A 19977-nucleotide genomic window follows, 5' to 3' on the forward strand; every position below is an offset into this window, starting at 1 on the left:
CTTCACACTAAGTTACCTGAAACGCGTTTTAAAAACATTTTATCAGTAAGAAATACTGGCGAGTACATCCCAATTTACAAAACATCAGTTGTTATAACATTACAGCATTAAGGGCGATTACAATGTTTATATCTACACAATTACTCGGTCAGTACATGTCACTCGACGGATCTGTGACTATGGTCATATCACACATTGGATACCCGTGCCCAATTGTGAAGGTTATCAAGTACTGTATACATACCCCATAATACTGGCAGCAATTGTAGAATTACAAAGACTTAATCACTGTAGTTATAACTGATAAATATTTATAGTTTTGGAAAATATTTAAGATAAGGGCTCACAAACTATGAGAAAAGAGAATGGACTCACTTTTGTAGATTTAGGTATTTCTACAGGCTTACTGGTAATATTATAGCTTCCTGTTTCCTTTCCTGGTTATTATTATTTAAAATTAAACAATGCATAAGTGTTAGTAAAATAACCCAAATTGCATTAACCTTACAACTTGAGACAGAACTCCAATGACTGAGTCAGGCAAAGCCTTGACATGCATTATGGAGTCCTAGATCAATCAGGTGTAATACGAGACTGAACTCCAACGACTGAGTCAGGCAGAGCCTTGACATGCATTACGGAGCCCTAGATCAATTGTGTAGGGTAATAAATAGGGTTATAATACTTACAACGAGGTAGAGCTTCGGGTTTTGAGGGGGTATTTGGCTATAGTTTCTGCCTATGAGAAGTTGAGAGAGTTTTAGAGAAACTGAACGGATTGAAATGCTGATCTCGGCACCTTATATAGCCTGATCAGGGGCGGGTCGCGCCCCGCGACAGCCTTCCCTTCATCTCTCGTGGCCCGCGAGAGCCCTAAAGGTGGCGATAGGGTTGCTGAGTCATTACGTAGGTTTGACACGTGTAAGGACACGTGGCAGCACAGGTGATCAGCAAGTAATGGGGCCTCGCGCCCCACAAAGAGTTGCCTTCATCTAGCGTGGTCCGCGAGTGAAGGGCTTTTCTTGTTTTCTTTGATTTTTATTAATATTAATGTTATTCGGGTACGTTTCTCACATACGAGGTGTATTTAGGAATGTTTAGGGTCGTTTTCGAGGGTTGTTACACGTGTCCCAGCAGCACCGCCCCGTGTTAAACCTACTGTAAACTAGAAAAATTTTAAAAATGAGCGCGCAGTTTTGAAAAAAATGTTAGAATTTGATTAGGCCGCTAATTTTAAGCTTTCTTAAAATCCTTATGTCCCCGGCAACGGCGCTAAAAACTTGACGTGTATCGTTGTGAGTGTATTTTTAGGTATATTTTTAGCTCTTTTTACTCGCCGATTTCAAGTTTCAAAAATTTATAAAACACGATATTCTACTATCACTCTACACACACGCTAGGGCAAGTGCACCCATCGCAGACGTAGTATAGTGATGGCAAGATACCGAGGTCGTCCAAGGACACAAGAGCTTTTAATACTGGTTTATCGTCAACGTCTAATCAAACCAAACTTTGAGAAAAGATTTTTAAACTAATGAAAAGATAAAAACAGAAAATAAAATAAAATAAAAACAGATATACAAGAAAGAATCACTTGGATCCGACTTATCTTTTATGTACCCTTTTGATGATTTCCGCACTTCGGGCATTTTAAGAGATTATCTTAGTTAAAGTAGTAGGTCTCTCTTGTGAAGGCGACGTTACCCTCAACCTAGTGGTTTGAGTCAGCAAGGATACAATCCCACTAGGTCGGAATATTGAATGATAATTAAGTAAGTTATTAATGAAAAATGTGGTGGGCCCCCTTCCAGGCAGCGGTCACCCTCAACCCGTTGGTCTGAGTCAGCAGGGATACAGTCCTCGCGGGGTTGGTTTAAAGTTTTACTAGTAGTTTATGAATAAGGGGTTCAAGCGGTTCTTACTCTCAATCGGGCCAGTCATTCCTGGCCAATCCATGGAGTAGTACTAAACTTGAACCAGGTTCTCGTAGGTCTATATACTAAACGAGACATAGAATTGCCCAACCACCCTTCTAACCCCCTTCCAAGTAGTTAACGTGCTTTATATAGACTATAAAGACACAAATATGTGAATAAACGACATATGAAGAATGGTTAAGTAGATTCTCCTTCAATATAAAAAACTAATTATCAAAGTCATTGATACATACCCAATTAAAAAGTTGTCAAAGATTGGAAATCATAAAAAAAAAATACATAAAAGATATGTCTTCACTAAGTGGTGTAAGAATTTAGGCAAGCATGGCCTTTGTTTGACAAAGATTCTTACTATCAATCTTGGATCCCGAGACTACACACACAATCTAAAAGATGGAAAATGGATGATGGTGGTGGATGATGCTGTTGTAGTGGTGGTGGAGTGGTGGCAAGTGAGAGAGAAGTTGTTTGCCAAGGGATGACTTGAAGTGAAACCAAACATCCCTATTTATAGCTGAAAACAAAACGTCCACCACGGCCCGTGCCCGCCTGGCACGGCCCATGGCCATCAGTCTCTCTCTTCTACATTAACTGCAGTGTCAGAATTGTACTAATACGGCCCCGTGCGTCAATGGCAGGGGCGGACCTATAGGTAGTTAAGGAGTGGCGTCCGCTACCCCTTGGTCGGAAAAAATTTAGAAAAATTAGTGTACATTTTGGAAAAATTTGACGTTTTTTCGATTTCGTTACCGCTTATTTATAAAACGTTACCGCTTGGTAGGAATCCTAGATCCGCCACTGGTCAATGGCACGGCTCGTGGCCAATGTACTTGCTGTACTTCTTCAGATTCTGGAAATCCTAGAGTTGACCACGCCCCGTGTTACTTTAGCACGGCCCGTGTTAAGCTTGGAATTTGTCTTTTGTTGTTGTCTCTTTCTGCTGCAGTGAATTCCCACCGGGCACGACCCGTGCTAGGTGAGCACGGCCCCATGCCAGAGCTTCTGTTTTTTGTTATTTCTCGGGTTTGGTTGTGGATGAGGGCTCAGCAAGTTGCGTCAAACCTTCTTTCTTGTATTTTACGTTGGTTTTTGCTTCTTTTGTTCTTTTAAGCTCTTCTAACTCTGTTTATTAAAAAGGAACAAAAACACAAGTTTTTTTCAACATTAGTACTAAAACAAGGTTGCTTTTACGCCGTATTCGATATAATTTATATGTTGTATTTTAAGCACATCAGTATGGTACAAGTTTTATTACCAAAATCAAAGTATTGCAATGATTAATATAACTATTATCTAAACTACTATCCTTTTGTTTTTTTTTAACCAAAAAGTAAGTCCATTTGGTCCAAGTTTTTGTTGTTTTAAAGTTTTAAATAATAGAGTAGACGCGTGTTTTTAAGCATATAAATTTATATGAGTAAATCAAAAAACATATTAGTCATAGATATTTAATTATTTATATATTCGTACACATTTCCTCGTGGTCCGATAAAAACACCCCTCCCCCCTAATACCTGGTGCTTAAACCTTATTTGCCTCCATTGACCAGAAGATTTAAAAGATAATCGTGGTGGTTAGTGGCTAAAATAAACAATTAGAATATTGTTCTTGCCTTTTGCATTCCTTTTAGTTATTGTCATTTAATTTTATCGAAAATGCACATGCGAGGCCGCAAGGGGACGTTATGCTCAAGGGCTTCTCTAATCCCACAAACTTTTTTGATAATCATATAGTAATTTTACGTATTCAATATAAATATAAAATATAAATTATAATTTATAGTTCTTTAGGGGCTCATTTATCATACAGACAAGCCCTGAATTTTTATCGATTCTTAAGAACGACCCTGCTTTTGAAGTGGGCGTTGTCGCGTTGACCGAGGCACCCTATGGCGCGACAACGTGAAGCAGCCTATCGTAAGGGTCTAGGTGGAGTGATCCGCCTGAACAAAACCGCATGTATAGAAGGGGATGCAAGGGAGGTGGTGTGGGCCCATGTAAGAATTTTAGTTCTTTTTCTTTTTAGTCAAATTGTTTTTGTGTGTATTGATGACTTGTACGTCTACTTGGACATCATATTTTATTTTTAATTTAAATTCATTTAATTGTAGTTATTAGGAAATTTAAAAAGAATTAGAATTAATTCTCCGCATTGCGGGGTCGGTTTTTTTCATATGATTTGAGTGTACTAATTTCTTGTATAATTGCTTATCAATCAAAACCTCTATAAAAATAAGCATAAAAACGTATTATATTTGACATGACTAGCATTTTAGAAAAATTATAAACTAACTTGAATTTATATCAACATGTATATAAAAATAAGTACATAAAACTCGAGGGGTCAAAATGTCATTATGATGAAACGTAAACCAACTTAAATTTATAACGACATGTACATAAACGTCAAAATGTAGATCAACTGAAAACCTCAAAAAAATAAGCACTAACACGTGTTATATTTAACATAACTCATGAAATGTAAACTAAATCGAATTTATACCGTATAATAAAACCGTATTACGTTTGACCCGACTCATTTCCGAACAAAAAAATACATTAAAACGTACACCAACTGAATATGTCCATAAAAATAAGCACGAAAACGTATTTGACATGACTCATTTTTGAGGAAAAATTACATTAAAACAAAACTAATTTGAATTTATATTGACACGTATATAAAAATAAACACGTAAACTCGAGGGGTTCAAAATGACATTTTACAAAGTATTTAGAAAGTTGAGGTATGTAAGTGTCAATGCTAAAAGTTGGGGAGGTAAGATTAAAAAAAAGAAATCAAACTTAGTGAAGCTAAAGAATCCTCCTATTATACATACCATTTCGAGAGACCTCAACTTGTTTACACCATATTAACTCTTTCGTTTTAAAGAGAACATAATGAGCGATTACATTTCCAACCGCTTAGTTGGATCTTATTGTGTGTCGGGAAAGCTCACCATCCGATAGAGTTACCGGGAAAGCTATCTGCCCTAGTGGGAATACAGCTTCGTTACAGAATCCGGTGGGAGGAAAATCAGCCGGTTCTAAACGTGCTTTGTCTTCTGGATCGAGATGTTTGAAGCATTGCTCGTATATGATGTCCATCGAGCTTCCCGGGTCTATAAACATATAGTCTGTCCGGTAATGGCCGGAGATGCCAGTAATGATTACTGGTCGTTCTTCCTGAGGGCCTCCAGGGACAACAGGAAACACAACTTGTTGTTCCCTCCAATGTTGATCATGACATCGTTTATTTGGCCTCCGCGAAGGGCCTCCTTGTACCATGTTTATATGTTTTGATTTAACTTTCTGATGGCTGTTATTTCTGGATTGCTGACGTATATCAACATTACGACTAGATTGGATGTCCCCCCGACAGGGTGTTGGTGGGTCCAATACTACGGTGTCAATTTCTTCACCAGATCTGATGTTTGGGAACTCGGATCTGGCAATTTGCATAACAATTGTGTTTAAAGCAATCCGGCATCTGTTAAACCAATACTCTAAGGATCTCTCTATGATTGGATCTGAGAAATTCTTTCCGTCTGAACGACCGTTGTTTTCGTTTGCTCCCATGATTCCGTTAATCTGGGTATTTTGGGTTGTAGAACCCTTGAACTCAGATCGAGGACCTGATGGGTGAGACAATGAATTCTCTGCCATGTGAAAACAGAGAATAAAAAAGAACTGAATCGAAATGAGATGAAAACTGAAAAAACAGAGGAATTAGTGGGCGCCAATGAAGAAACACTAGATAAATGGTCGGAACCGAAATATCTAGGGGGTTTGAATCCGCATAAAAGGTTAGCTTCCACTCGACTGATTCAGATCCGATTGACCTTCTTCTCCGATAGCTCTGCAAAAAAGAGCACCGTTAGCCTCGTCAAGGGGAGAAGGGGGTTCTCTCCTTGACCCGACTCCGGTGTGAGAATAAGTATTGGTATGAAGAAGAAGATGATGTATTTGGTAAGTGTGTGTAACTTGTTTCGTACCTGGGTTTTATCTCTTATTTATAGCCGGGAGTCATTTGGGCGGGAAAACCTGCTAATAAAAAGTTAACGGAAGATGCTAACCCCGTAAGCGGTTACATTTCATTCCGTTAAGCTTTCTGATCTGACGTGAGAGCACACGGATTGTGGCTTAGATCGAAGGCTGGGAATCTGCCACGTGTAAAGTGATCCAGTGGAGATTACTCTCCATTTGCATTCTTTCGTTGTGATCCTAGAGACGTATGAGATGGTGACACGTGTCCATTCGGTTGTAACCGTTTTGGTGGTGCACGATTGCATTCTTTCTAGAAGATTACTGCTGCAATATGGTGTGCCACCTTATTGTGTGGAGACAGGTGGATAAATAATTCTCAAGTCTGAGTAAATAATATCCAAGTCTAGATATAAAGGCGGGAGTATTTATCTCAGGATTTTCATCCTTTATTTATGGGAGAAAGCGCAAAGGTTTATGATTCCCTTTGGGCGCGCAAGTGTTGACATCTTGACTGCTCTTTAGATCTTTGTTTGTAGGACCAGTGCGCGGTCGCGCAAGGTATACGGTTTGATCTGTAAGGTTTTGGTATGGTGCCAATCGCCTTTTATGGGGTTTTTGGGACCTTACCCCTTCAGGGAGTGATAGAATTCTATCACTAGTGACTACCCCCACTACATTTCTATCGCTAGTGATAGAATATTAGGTGATGACATGGCATGAGTTGATTGGATATTGGGAGTGATAAAATTCCCTCCCCTTATTATATATGTATACTTAACAAAGAGCGATGAATAATAATTTTATTTTTATAACAATATATAGTTTTTTTATTATTTTTTATTTAATATATTATAATACTTTATTATTATATTTACTTTTAATAATATATTCTTAATTTTTTTTCTTTTTTAAAACCATATATTAATTTATAGATTAATTTGATACTTATTTAATGATTTACGTTTATAATTTTTTTCCTAAAACTTAAGTACGTAGTTGTGCTTGATTTTTTCCCTGACATTTCGTTATAAGTTTTGTTAAAAACGAAATTGTACTCAAAATAAAGTATTTATTTGATATTATAAAATGGTACGATGATAAACTAAACCGTTCTAATGGTCTAGCTTTCTAAACTACATGCTTTATTTCCAAATCACGTTTATTTATTATCTTTACTTCCGTTTCACCGCAACACGCGAATTAAAAAAAACTATTATAAATTAAAAATAGGGCGACAACGTGAGCCCGAAAAACACCAAGTTATATATGAAAGAGAAAGAAAATGAGATATATAAAAAGGCTAGTCTTTACCAAAATTAGTAGATGTCACCACATCCAATATGGTTTGATTTGATTTGTTTATGAGTTACCTTAAAGTTAATTTAGTTTTCACTTTAGCTAACTAACTTTTATTATATTTATAACTAGTAATACGTCCCGCATTCGTTACGGTACGAGTACATCGCAAGCATCGTAAGGATTAATCCAAACGTTATGTGTTGCGTTAATTATATGAAAACACGCATTTTGATGTATTCGATTTAACTCAATGTAACCTATATAAGCATTGCGATTGGATCAAAACATAAAGTTAATCGGATTTATATCATACAATGGAGTAGTAGCCCAGGGGAAAAGTTTGGAACAATAGAAACTAAAGGGATTAATCTGTAAAATGGATTAGTAGCCCAGTGCCTAAAATTACCATTTTTAAAAATTTAGGGATAAGTAAAATAGAGTGGTAGCCTACCGCTAAAATTATCATTTTTGAAATTTGGTAGCAAATCCATAGGGTAAAGATGAATTTTGAATAAGTTAGGAGTAAAGTAGATCCATCCTAGCTAGGGGTGTTTAAAAAACTCGCGACTTGCAGCTCGCTCGAAACTCACTTGAAAAAAGTTCGCAAATAGCTCGGCTCGAAATTGGCTCGGTTGTAAACGAGCCAACTCGGCTCGGCTCGGTTTATAAAAGAGCCGAACTTGAGCTTGGCCCGGCTAGGCTCGTGAGCTCGTTAACTGGCTCGATAAGGTTTACATTCTTCATTTTTTTTGTCCCCCATCGCTCAGAAGACAAAAACTAAGGGAGTATCTCCCCTATAAAAGAAGGTAAAGACAATATACAAGGTGAGCTAACCATTTATACTTGCATATTTAGCCATTTGGTTAAATTAAATTACAATTATGGCCCTTACTTTATGAAAAGATTCATTTTTTGGGTTTTTTAAGTAGTCAATTTTGTAGTTCTTTGTTAGTGCGAGGTAGATCGAGCCGAGCTGAGCAACCTCTAATTTTAATCAAATCTAGCTCGAGCCTCAAACCTCAGCTCGATTTGAAATTCGAGCTCGAGCTGGGTCAGGCTCGGCTTGACTCGGCTCATTTACAGCCCTAATCCTAGCAAAACTAAGAGGTAAAAAGGAAATTTGAAAATGTTGCGAAAAAAGACATGTCTTAATAAAACCAAGGGGTAAAAAGAAAACTTTGAAAAGTTAGGGGCTTAAAAAGGAAAGGAATGTTCACCAATATTTCTCTTTTTATCGGTACATAAATAATATGTTCAAGTATTTGTTTTACGAACATTAATTTTTGTTTGTATATTTTTACACTATTTGATTTTTTTTATGCTTACAATACTTTCCTACAAAGTGTAAAAAGTCAAAAAACACGGTAATGTCAACTATAAAACACACTTAAAATCCACAAATAACAAAGTGAAGATAACTAAAACGTCATATTTGTGAGTTTTGTGTTGTGTTTTGTTTTGTTTTGGATGATAAGACTTTGATTATCGAATGACTAACATAAGTGTGTTTTATGTTGATTATCATGTTGTGTTTTATATTCTTAGTTCTACGATAGTGTGTTTGAAGTTTTTATGGACTGTTAAGGGTTTAGATATTGTATTTTAGTGATTTTTACTCTGTTATTTGTGGGTTTTGAGTGTGTTTTATGACTTTGTACACTTTGTAGGAAAAATAGACTTTTTAGCGGAACGTTACCTATATATATATATATATATATATATATATTATATATATATATATATATATATATATATATATATATATATATATATATATATATATGTATTATTGGCTAACAAAACATTTGCTATTACAATAAAGGGTTAAATTTTGTACAATAGTAACCAAGTTTCAAGAGTGTTCTAATTAGGTCACTCATAATTTTTTGTTCCAATTAGGTCATTCAAGTTTCATTTGATGTTTCAATTCTAGATATTTTACCTAAACAGAAGGTCATCCATCCTACATGGCATTTATTTAGGTTTTTTATTTTAAAAAATTGTTAACATGGCACATAAATGCCAAATGGGTTAGAAAAAAATGCGAAATAGATTTAAAAAAAAATTTAAAAATGTAGAAAAGTTAAAAAAAATGTGAAAAAATAGAAGATGTGATTTTTTTTTCAAAATCTCTAAAAAGTTATCAAAATTTTTATAAAATCATGAAAAATAGTTAGATGTCAGTAAATTTTTAATGAAAGAAAGTACTAATTACTCCTACACCAAAAGCATTTAAATTATAGTCATAAAAGAAGATAAACAATTAATCATAAATAAATGCAATGTAGGACTTTAACCTGCTATTCAGGTAAAATATCTACCATTAGAACACCAAAATAAAGTAGAATGATCTAATTGGAACAATAAATTTTATTAGTGACCTAATTGGAACATTCCTAAAACTTCATTACTGTTCTGTGGCATATTCCCTACAATAAAACAAATAATTACATATTTTTTTACAAATAATATGATTTGGTATAAGAAATATATTTTGATTATGAAAATAAATATAAAAAAGTAGTTTTGGTGTGAAAATGTAATGATTTGTAAGGGCGTTTATAAGATTGGGATGAAAAAAAAAAGTATTGAAGTATGGGTGAAAATCTAATATAAGCGATGAATGAATATTGGGTAAATTACACTTTTCGTCTTTTATTTTGTATCGGGTTTCAGTGGATAACCTTAATTTCAATAAACTTATAGTTGTAATCCTTTATTTGGAAAACTCCCTACACATTTCGCCCTTTAACACTAACTAAATTAAAATTTTAAGTTAAGTTCTATCATATAATCGTAATTTAGTCTTTTTACCAATTAATAAAAAACAAAAAACTAAAATATATATATACACTCTTTAACACACACCCCTCTCTCTCTCTCTCTCAAAACTCTTCCTTCCCAATCCAAATCCTCCTATTCTGCAATTTGATAACAACCAAATCCACATCCCATCTCTTAACACACACCCCTTTATCTCTCGAAACACACGGAGTAGTCACAACCACCGCCATTTTTCCGGAGTCGTCACCACCACCGTTAATTTGATAACAACCATCGCCATTTTCCGGCGACATCCAGTCACCACCACCGCCATTTTCCGGCTATGACTCCGGCCGCCTGAAACATAGGATTTGTTTCCATAAAACCCTATCTCTCTCCTCCATCACTGTTCCTTCTTCTTCTATCATGCCGGTCTAGAGAGAGTGACAAAAAGCCTATAAGTTCTCCATTATCACCTCAAACTCCACCAGTTTCCGCCTCAATTTGAACACAATATCTTCATCACTGATTCTTGGTTATCGTTACAGGATCCATTTCATTCAATTTCATTTCAATGTATAGTACAATTGAGATGAATTCGTTGTTTCGGTAGATTCATTGCTGGTTGTAACCAGCAGAGCTTTGTGTAGTTACTCTATGACTAACTCCCGACCGCACCACCACTGCAGCTCCGCCTCGAACGGTGTCGTCCTCTCCTGCTTAATAATGTTGATGAAGATACCGCACCACCACTAACATCGCCACTGTTGCTGTCGTCATTCATCGATGATCTGATTAGAGGTTAACAGAAGGTTGAAATTGGTGCATTAAGATGGAGTTTAAGGTGAAATTGGATTGGTGTAAATCCTAGTGGAGAGAAATATGTGAATTTTTGTGATTGGATTTGGGGATAGAGAGTTGGGGATCTGGATGGAGGCAGAGGTGGTAGTGTGGTGTGGCGGATCTGGTGGTGGTGATGGTATATGTCGGCTAGATTCGGTGGTGGTGGGTTTTTGGTGGCTAGATCCGGTGGTGTTGGAGCTCGATCTAGTGGTGGTGGTTGGGATACGGTGGTGGGTGGTAGAGGTTGATTGAAGAGAGAAAGGGAGAGGGTGGGGCGATAGTTGAGAGGAAGAAGATGACTAGTGGATTTATGTGAACCATATAATTTTATTTTTTTTACTTTTTTAATTAAACGAGTAAAATTAATGATCTACCCTCATGTGCAAGTCACATGACCAAACTTAACTTAAAATTTTAATCTGGTTATTGTTAAAGGACTAAAGGTGTAATGAGTTTTGCAAATAAAGGATTGTGACTGTAATTATTGAAGTTAAAAGGCTATCCGTTGCAATCCGGTACAAACATAAAAGACAAAAAGTGTAATTTACCCATGAATATATGTTACAATTTTAAGCCTTTTCATTGAAGATGTGTTATTCCATTCTTTGTCTCCCACTCATTATATCCAGAAGCACTTTGTAATTGTATATTGTGATTCTCCACTTAAGTTATGAAGGGGTATGGTCTTTAATCATGCGGTGACTACACGAGTCAAGCTCATGTCTCGCGCAGAGAACCATACCCAAAATAGGTAAAATCCAATACTTAGTCCATTTTGCAACAAAATGGCGCAAGCCAGCAAGCGCAAGCTTCTCGGCGCCAGCTGGACCACTTTAGATAGTACACCTGGTACGAGTGTCAGAGCAGGTAGCTAATAAGCACACAACAAGCTGTGTCTAGTAGCGTCGCACGACGATCAATCGTGTAGGGAACAAGAAGTACACAAGGACGATGATGTGTCACCAATCACCGTGCGCCGACCACTGCTCCATGATCTCCATTTATCTGTTGATGGCAGATCCAACAACAAGGACAAGTATCAGGCCACATGGACCCATTCAGCGTGTGCCAACTCTCGTTTCGCCTGCAAACACTAACGGTTGTGTTCTAGGAGGCAAATAGGATATTATTTGTTGTCAACGTAAGGCCCAATGTCCATCTGCCCATCTCCTTCACAACTCTCTTCGGCTATAAATAGAGAAATTCATCTCCAGGTTAAAGGACCGTTCTCTTGCTCTCTCACTGTAACAACCCGCACCTTCGTGCGTTGTTACTACTCGATACACTCGTTACGCCTAGCACCGGAGATTCGGATCATAATGTAACTATATCAATTATATCGCTAAATCGAAGTGCAATCGAATAATTACGCATATTCTATCGCTATTACAAACCTATTTTGCATAACACTCACGATGATGTCGAATATGGGCCTAAACTACCCTTCTCGATGAGCGTGAGGTGTCAAAATGTGAGTAATCAATGCTAACGAGGGTTATCGGGTGAGTACTATGACTCTAACCATCATGACGATGATAGCAATACGAGTAAGTAGTGCCCCGGTAATCATTGTGGCACATCACATCGAAGAACGCACTCGAAGGCACGCGTAACTCGATCGACGCACTGAATATTGGATACATAAATACGTATATACGGCCCTTTGTGATTAATAATAATAATAATAATAATAACTGTGGTGGTTGGTGAAACTAATCGAATCAAATCAATCCAAATCGAAATCGAAAGGTGATAAAGTGTACTGGTAAATAATAATAATAAATAAATATAAATTAGTGAACGGACAAACCATCGCAACGTCAAACGCAAAACGCCGAAGGACCAGTCGATAGGCTGGAACCGGCCGAACAGGCCAAGCCAGCCGATCGGTTGGGCCAGCCGTTCGGCTGGGCCAGCCGATCGGACAGGCCAGCCGTTCGGCTGGGCCAGCCGATCGGACAGGCCAGCCGTTCGGCTGGGCCAGCCGATCGGACAGCCTTTCCCTCCTTCTTCCTTCCTCTTGGCCTATAAATACTCCTCTTTCACCCCATTCACTCTAGAGGTGACTGCTCCTGCTCGGCCAGAGGATACTTCTCCATTTTTCGCTCACTATCACGCGATTCTTGTAAGTTTTTAACCCGAACCTTGTACTTTCTTGTTCGAAACTCAATCCTCCATCTTTCTATCTTTCAAATCTGGATTTTTAACCGTGAAATCGGCGAAATTGAGGTGTTCTAAGATGATGTCATCATGGTGTTCTTGTGAACTTCATGTTTTGGCCTCATTTCACCAAGAACAACTCAGATCTGGAAGATTTCCACAAGGTTTAACAACTTTTCATACAAATCTGTAATCAATCACATGTGAGAGAGCTGAAAGGGAGTTTTCCAAACCTTCTTCAACTTTTTCACCCTCATTATACATGAAACAGACTCTGAATCGACTTTTCTACTCAATCTTAGTGCTAAGTTGGTTCAAGGACTGATTTCTAGGCAAAAACGGGTGATTACGAATAAAACGAGTGAAAGCCGTTAAGGACGGCCAACACTGATCGGACGGGGTGAGTCCCAGCCGGCAGGACAGGTCGAAATTAAGGGAATTTCAGTTGTTTAGGACGAAAGCACACCGTCTCAGTCAAAACCATCGGCAAACCTTCGAAACTTAGCCAAAACTCAATGGAATAGGCTAACGGAACGAACAAGCTAGCTGATCGAACGAGCAAGCCGATCGAACAGGCCAGCCGGTTGGCCAGCCCATTCGATCGAACATGCCAGCCGATCGGCCAGCCCATTCGATCGAACATGCCAGCCGATCGGCCAGCCCATTCGATCGAGTATGCTAGCCGATCGGCCAACCTACTAAATCTAGGAATGCTAGCGGATTGAATGGTCCATTCGATCGAGCCAGCAAGCCGATCGATTAGGATATTCGATCGACCAGCACCCTTAACCAACTAACACATTGGATCGAACAGGCCGATCGATCGACCAGGCCAATCGATCGACTAGCCAAGTCGATCGACCAGCCCAGTCGATCGACCAGCAGTCCTTCCAACCAAAGTGATGCCCAATTTCGTAAACACGCTATCCAATACTTATGCAATCGAGCTGTAATCAGGGTAACTTCGGACGTGCTCCCTTCAATCCAATCAAGTTGTGTTTAATCGTTAAACACCGACAGTGAGTATACTTGACCCCTTTTATCGAATTTTGGGTGTAACATACGTTCCATAAAAACCAAACTTATCAAACGAATGATTTAATTGGACTATTTATCACTTGCGAATAACTGTATGCATAGATATATGTGATGCTAGTACATGTATGCTAGGACTTATACTCGTGACGTCCCACCAAGACTAGTATAGTACTATTTCGCCCGACGGGGTCTAGTTATGCCATCAAAGAGTCGAGCATCGAGGACTTAGCTGGTAGTATCAGTTTTGTGAGTATATATGTTGTGTATTACGTTTATGCATGTGGAAATTCGCAGCACTTTTAATCTATCATACTACACATATCAAACCTGTATACTCGCCAATACTTTTGTATTGACAAAGTTTTAACGTATGTTGCAGGTTTTGCCAAAGTTTACATCAAATCAAGCTAGGAAGTCTAGAAACTCATCTAAATTATAGGTTGTCGGATTTGAATTGTTCGAGAGGACAAGAAATCTGTGATAACTTATGTGATTGTATTGTTTGTTAGTATGGGATGACAAATGTAATAAATATTATCGCAATATAGTTGTTATGGATTCTCTTGAGCAATCTGATTCGCCTAGTGCCGCGCCCCGATGATTCCGCCATCGGTTGGGGTGTGACAGATTGGTATCAGAGCCATAACTATAGGGAATTAGGCAAAGTTTGAGACTCGACCTAGTCCGGGTCGATGTCTTATGAAAGTGACCTAGTCTATAGTCTAAGTACCAACAGGCCGACTCTTACGAACTCGTTAGGGTTTGTTTGGGCCAACTTGCTACTCTCGATCGAATTTGTTGAAAAGATACAACTATTGTGTGAACACCGCATACTACAGCTTCACACAAAGAGCCTTTCCTAAGGCTAGAAGGTTACTTAGCCTTTCCTAAGGCTGACACAATACACATGTTTTCAAACTACTCGTACAACAAAGCCGAGTGATCTAGTCGAGACCAGGTGTGAAAACCAAGAACTCTCGATAAGATCGCTCACTCAGCGTATTTTTCTAGCACGAGAACTCTTTGTTGAGCTAGGAGTGACGTCCACATCTCGACAAAAGGTCTCCATTTCGAGATTCTGGTGGAACTCTCGGATTTATTCGATGAGCACAACCACAAATGGGAACGAAGTTGTTAAGCCAGGGGTGAAACCCATACCTTAATCAACTGTTCCACTCCATAAAATGGTTTACAAAAGCTCTCACCAAGGACACGACCATAACAACGACTCAGGCTACGCGAAGACTAGAGAGACGAATGTCAGGAGCTGCATCCCAGTGGAAGCATGAGTCCCCTAGGTCAACGCGTATGCCCGAACTTGTTGGGTATAGTCGGGTTACTTGGGTAGTCAACGCCTAAACACCCAAGGCATTCTATCTAAGCTGTTACGTTTATGGTATCGATTACGTTTAGGTGTTTTCGAATTTAAACTTTACGATTTATCGATTTCTCGATTTATCGGATTTACGATCCTAGATTTACAAAGCGCACAACTTGCACAGCCATCGCAATCTAAAACAAAGACCGAATGATCGCAACAAAACAAACGCCTAAGTACTCGAATTCGCTTACGCCATTTCTCTCGTCGCGTCCTCGCAAATTCTAAATCAATATCTATGTGTAACCTACAACTATATCTATATGTATTAAATACAAAACGAATCAATTATGTGAAAGTTTAGGAATCTAGAATTTTCCTATGTGGCTCCTATGTGTTTAATTAAATTCTATAACAAGTTTTGATCGAATCAAATCGCATCAAAAGTTCAGAAATCATTATGATCGAATCTCATTCCGAATCCTTCTGTCTAGATGCCCTCCGACAACTCGATCTCGAGACGAGTAGCTAGGAGAAGAGCCCAACGACGCGCCGATAAGAGGATTGCCTCAATTGTGACCAAGGAAGTGGTCAAGCTCATTCCTCAAATTGTCGCGCAAGTGCACTCTCAGAGCCACTCTCGAGCCCCGGAAGACGTCAAGACGGAATCTGCATTCCTCTACAAACACTTCAAAGCCTGTGATCCGATGCCTTTCACGGGTGAAGGAGATGTTTCTCAATTACTCCAGTGGTTCGATGCCATCGAGGTTACCCTTCGTCAGAGTGGGTGCCCCGAGGACCTTCAAACTACTTGCGCCACCGGAGTATTCCAATCCCGAGCACTCGATTGGTGGACCGCCGAACGCAACAAACGTGGGATCTCCGCAGCTTACGCCCTCTCATGGGGTGAGCTGAAGGAACTCATGAAGGAAGAATATTGTTCCCCTCACGAAGTCCAGAAGCTAGAGAACGAATTTTGGGAAATCAAGCAAACCGAAGGTGACAATGCGAGCTATACAGCAAGGTTCAAACAGCTTAGCATGATCTGCCCAAGTCAAGTCGACACTCCAAAGAAAGCTATCGCGAAGTATATTCGTGGCTTACCAGAGTGTGTGGGTGATTTTGTCGAAGCTGCAAAACCTACTACCATCGAAGAAGCCTACCGTCTAGCCGCAGAGCTCAACAGCAAACGAGTCGTGGACGGATTCTTCTCCAAGAAGCCTGTCACACGAGCTCATCAAGCAATCATCATCCACTCATCCGACGATTCCTCTGGAGAATCGGTCGGTGGTTCATCTGACAGCTCCTCGGAGGATTCTTCTAAGGATTGCTCCGACAAGGTCTCCGTCAAATCATCAGGCGAATCCGAAGACGACACTGCATCAACTCAAGAAGCCCAACCGAGCCGCAAACGAAAGACCGTGAGCCCAGACTCTTCAACAACTGGACTGCCGCAACCCGAACCTCTCCGATCAGTCCCAGTTCAGTCAAAACGTGCTTACAATGGATCTCATCCCCTGTGTTTCACATGCACGTATCATCACCCGCTAGAAGCAAAATGTCGCTATTGCGCAAATTGCAACTGGTATGGGCATTATACGTCGCAGTGCCGTACAAGACCGTAACCTGGAAGGAAGTCATCAGCAACCGCCGTCTCCGCAAGTATCCACAACGACGTTATTTTAATCCTAATGTTGTTGTAATAATGCGACTTAACGCTATCATTTCTGGAACTTATTTCATATATCATCGTGTGTGGATCCTATTTCTCTTACAATCGAGCACTATCTAAACGCTAGCACTATGTATTATATTATGTATTTTATCCCTATAACACTCTTAGAATGAGGTACGGTATACGTGCAAGGGACAACTAATCACGGGTGCACACGGGATTACCTTGGTCAGTGCACGGAGATCGTAGTGAAGTTCTAATGGTGCCATAACGTTTAAAAGCACGGTCAAGGGTCTTGGTCGTGTCAACAAAGTGTGACACCAAAGCACGGGGCATAAGTAGTAGGGGTGACGCGGGGGTACGCTTTACCATACTACCGAAACTTCGTGAAGAAAGTGCCATAACGTTTCAAAGCACGGTCAAGGGTCTTGGTCGTGTCAACAAAGTGTGACACCAAGGCACGGGGCATAAGTAGTAGGGGTGACGCGGGGGTACGCTTTACCATACTACCGAAACTTCGTGAAGAAAGTGCCATGTGGAGTTGGACGTTATTAGACCTATTATACTATTATGGTTAATTTGACACTCTACGATCAATCAATCACAAGGCGTAACAAAACTAAACCGCATCACTGCGAGGCTTCTCGTAAGTCCGCGTACACAAATTGCCACATCGATGAACTTAGGTAAGTTCACCCCGAAGAGCAATTGGAGCAACGCGAGACTGGTCGTAAAGTCTAGAACGCAACTTAATCGCAGTTTTGCCGGATCGATCTCGCAATCAAATCATTCGATATGTGACTCGAAATCGCAAACGCATCATGTGTTTGTCTAGAAATCTCTAACGCTAGTTGTTGTCAATTGTGTGAACTTCTATCAGCTGGTGTGGATCGTCTATTGTGGATTCGCTAGACGAGTATCGAGAATCACTCGCCGCCTTCCACTCTTAACGCGCCTCGCACCTAATCCATCAACTCGATACTCTTATCATGGTTCGCTATTACTTATCAACACACACATTCTACGTGTCATGTTAGCGCACAAGACCTCGCTTCACGAAACGAAACTAACAAGGTTGAAACATGGTGATGTTTTGACCATATTAGTTGACTTTGTGGAAAAAGGCCGTGTGGGCTAGCCTTAGTACTATTCGTGGTGTAATCAGTTCAATCAATCGTCTATCACTCGCAACGCAACAATCGTCGCTTATCAATCTGTTGAAATCTATTGTCTATCGATGTTCGAATGTTACTTGGAAGTCATCGCAGGTGGTGTAATGTTAGGGTGCATGACATTGCTTCACAAGATAAAACTAATATGGAAACAGGGTGTTTGTCATATTAGCAAGTCTTGTGGAAACGTGCCATGCGAACTTCGTGTGGAATCAAATCGAAATCTCATTTACCCGAATCAAAATCGTGTCATTCGTTGCCCAACCAAGCATACCATATCAGCGTTGTGCGACCGGACTACTCGCACCCGCTGCCTACGCTTGGTTTGCATCCAACTTATTTCTATTCAAGACTCGTTCTAGCACCCTATCGCTAGGATCAAGGGAATCGAAATTCTATCTGTGTCTTATCGGCACGCATGACACTGCCTCATGAAACAGAGTTAATATGGGTAAAGCATGGTGGATACGCCGCTGGTACTTCTTATATATAAGTGTTTTAACCATATCAACGAACTTTTGTGGGAAGGTGCCACGTGGGGCCCGATGTAAGTTATTTTTCCATACTATTAAGGAAAACCTATTTTTATAAAATTTTTATTTATTTATTTAAAACCGTTGGACAAGTGAGATTCCTTGCAACAGGGAGAAAACATTGAATCAGTTTGGCTCCGTACCCAACGAAAATTTCATAAGTCCAATTCTTTTCTTAAAAACCTTTGCAATGACCGACAGGAATCTTCCCGAGAACGAGGGTTCGGCAGTCGAGTTCCGCTCGAACCCACGTTGTAGGAAAGTTTTCTTAAAACTTATTTTGCCACCTGATTCTTTTAAAATGTAAAACTCAAAACCTATTATCAATTAACAAAACCCTCCCCATAGCGCTGGTGTGGACATCGAAACGGTCAACACCGCGCCATGAAGAGATTTTTCTTAATTAAACATTCGGAGATTAATCAAGTATTGGTAAGTCTAAAACGCTATAGAATTGCTTTGGTGTGTGTTATTGCTTCTAAATAATCGAATCGTATGCTCTCTCTATTTTCACTCGTCAAATCGTAATCAATCGCTCGTTGTCTAGAAGCTATTAATCCCTTCCATCAATCGCATCAACCCGTACGACCCTACCACTGGATTAATTTCGGGACGAAATTTCCTAAAGGAGGGGATACTGTAACAACCCGCACCTTCGTGCGTTGTTACTACTCGATACACTCGTTACGCCTAGCACCGGAGATTCGGATCATAATGTAACTATATCAATTATATCGCTAAATCGAAGTGCAATCGAATAATTACGCATATTCTATCGCTATTACAAACCTATTTTGCATAACACTCACGATGGTGTCGAATATGGGCCTAAACTACCCTTCTCGATGAGCGTGAGGTGTCAAAATGTGAGTAATCAATGCTAACGAGGGTTATCGGGTGAGTACTATGACTCTAACCATCATGACGATGATAGCAATACGAGTAAGTAGTGCCCCGGTAATCATTGTGGCACATCACATCGAAGAACGCACTCGAAGGCACGCGTAACTCGATCGACGCACTGAATATTGGATACATAAATACGTATATACGGCCCTTTGTGATTAATAATAATAATAATAATAATAACTGTGGTGGTTGGTGAAACTAATCGAATCAAATCAATCCAAATCGAAATCGAAAGGTGATAAAGTGTACTGGTAAATAATAATAATAAATAAATATAAATTAGTGAACGGACAAACCATCGCAACGTCAAACGCAAAACGCCGAAGGACCAGTCGATAGGCTGG

Source organism: Helianthus annuus, chromosome 4 (genome assembly GCF_002127325.2).
Source record: "Helianthus annuus cultivar XRQ/B chromosome 4, HanXRQr2.0-SUNRISE, whole genome shotgun sequence".
Taxonomy (NCBI): Eukaryota; Viridiplantae; Streptophyta; class Magnoliopsida; order Asterales; family Asteraceae; genus Helianthus; species Helianthus annuus.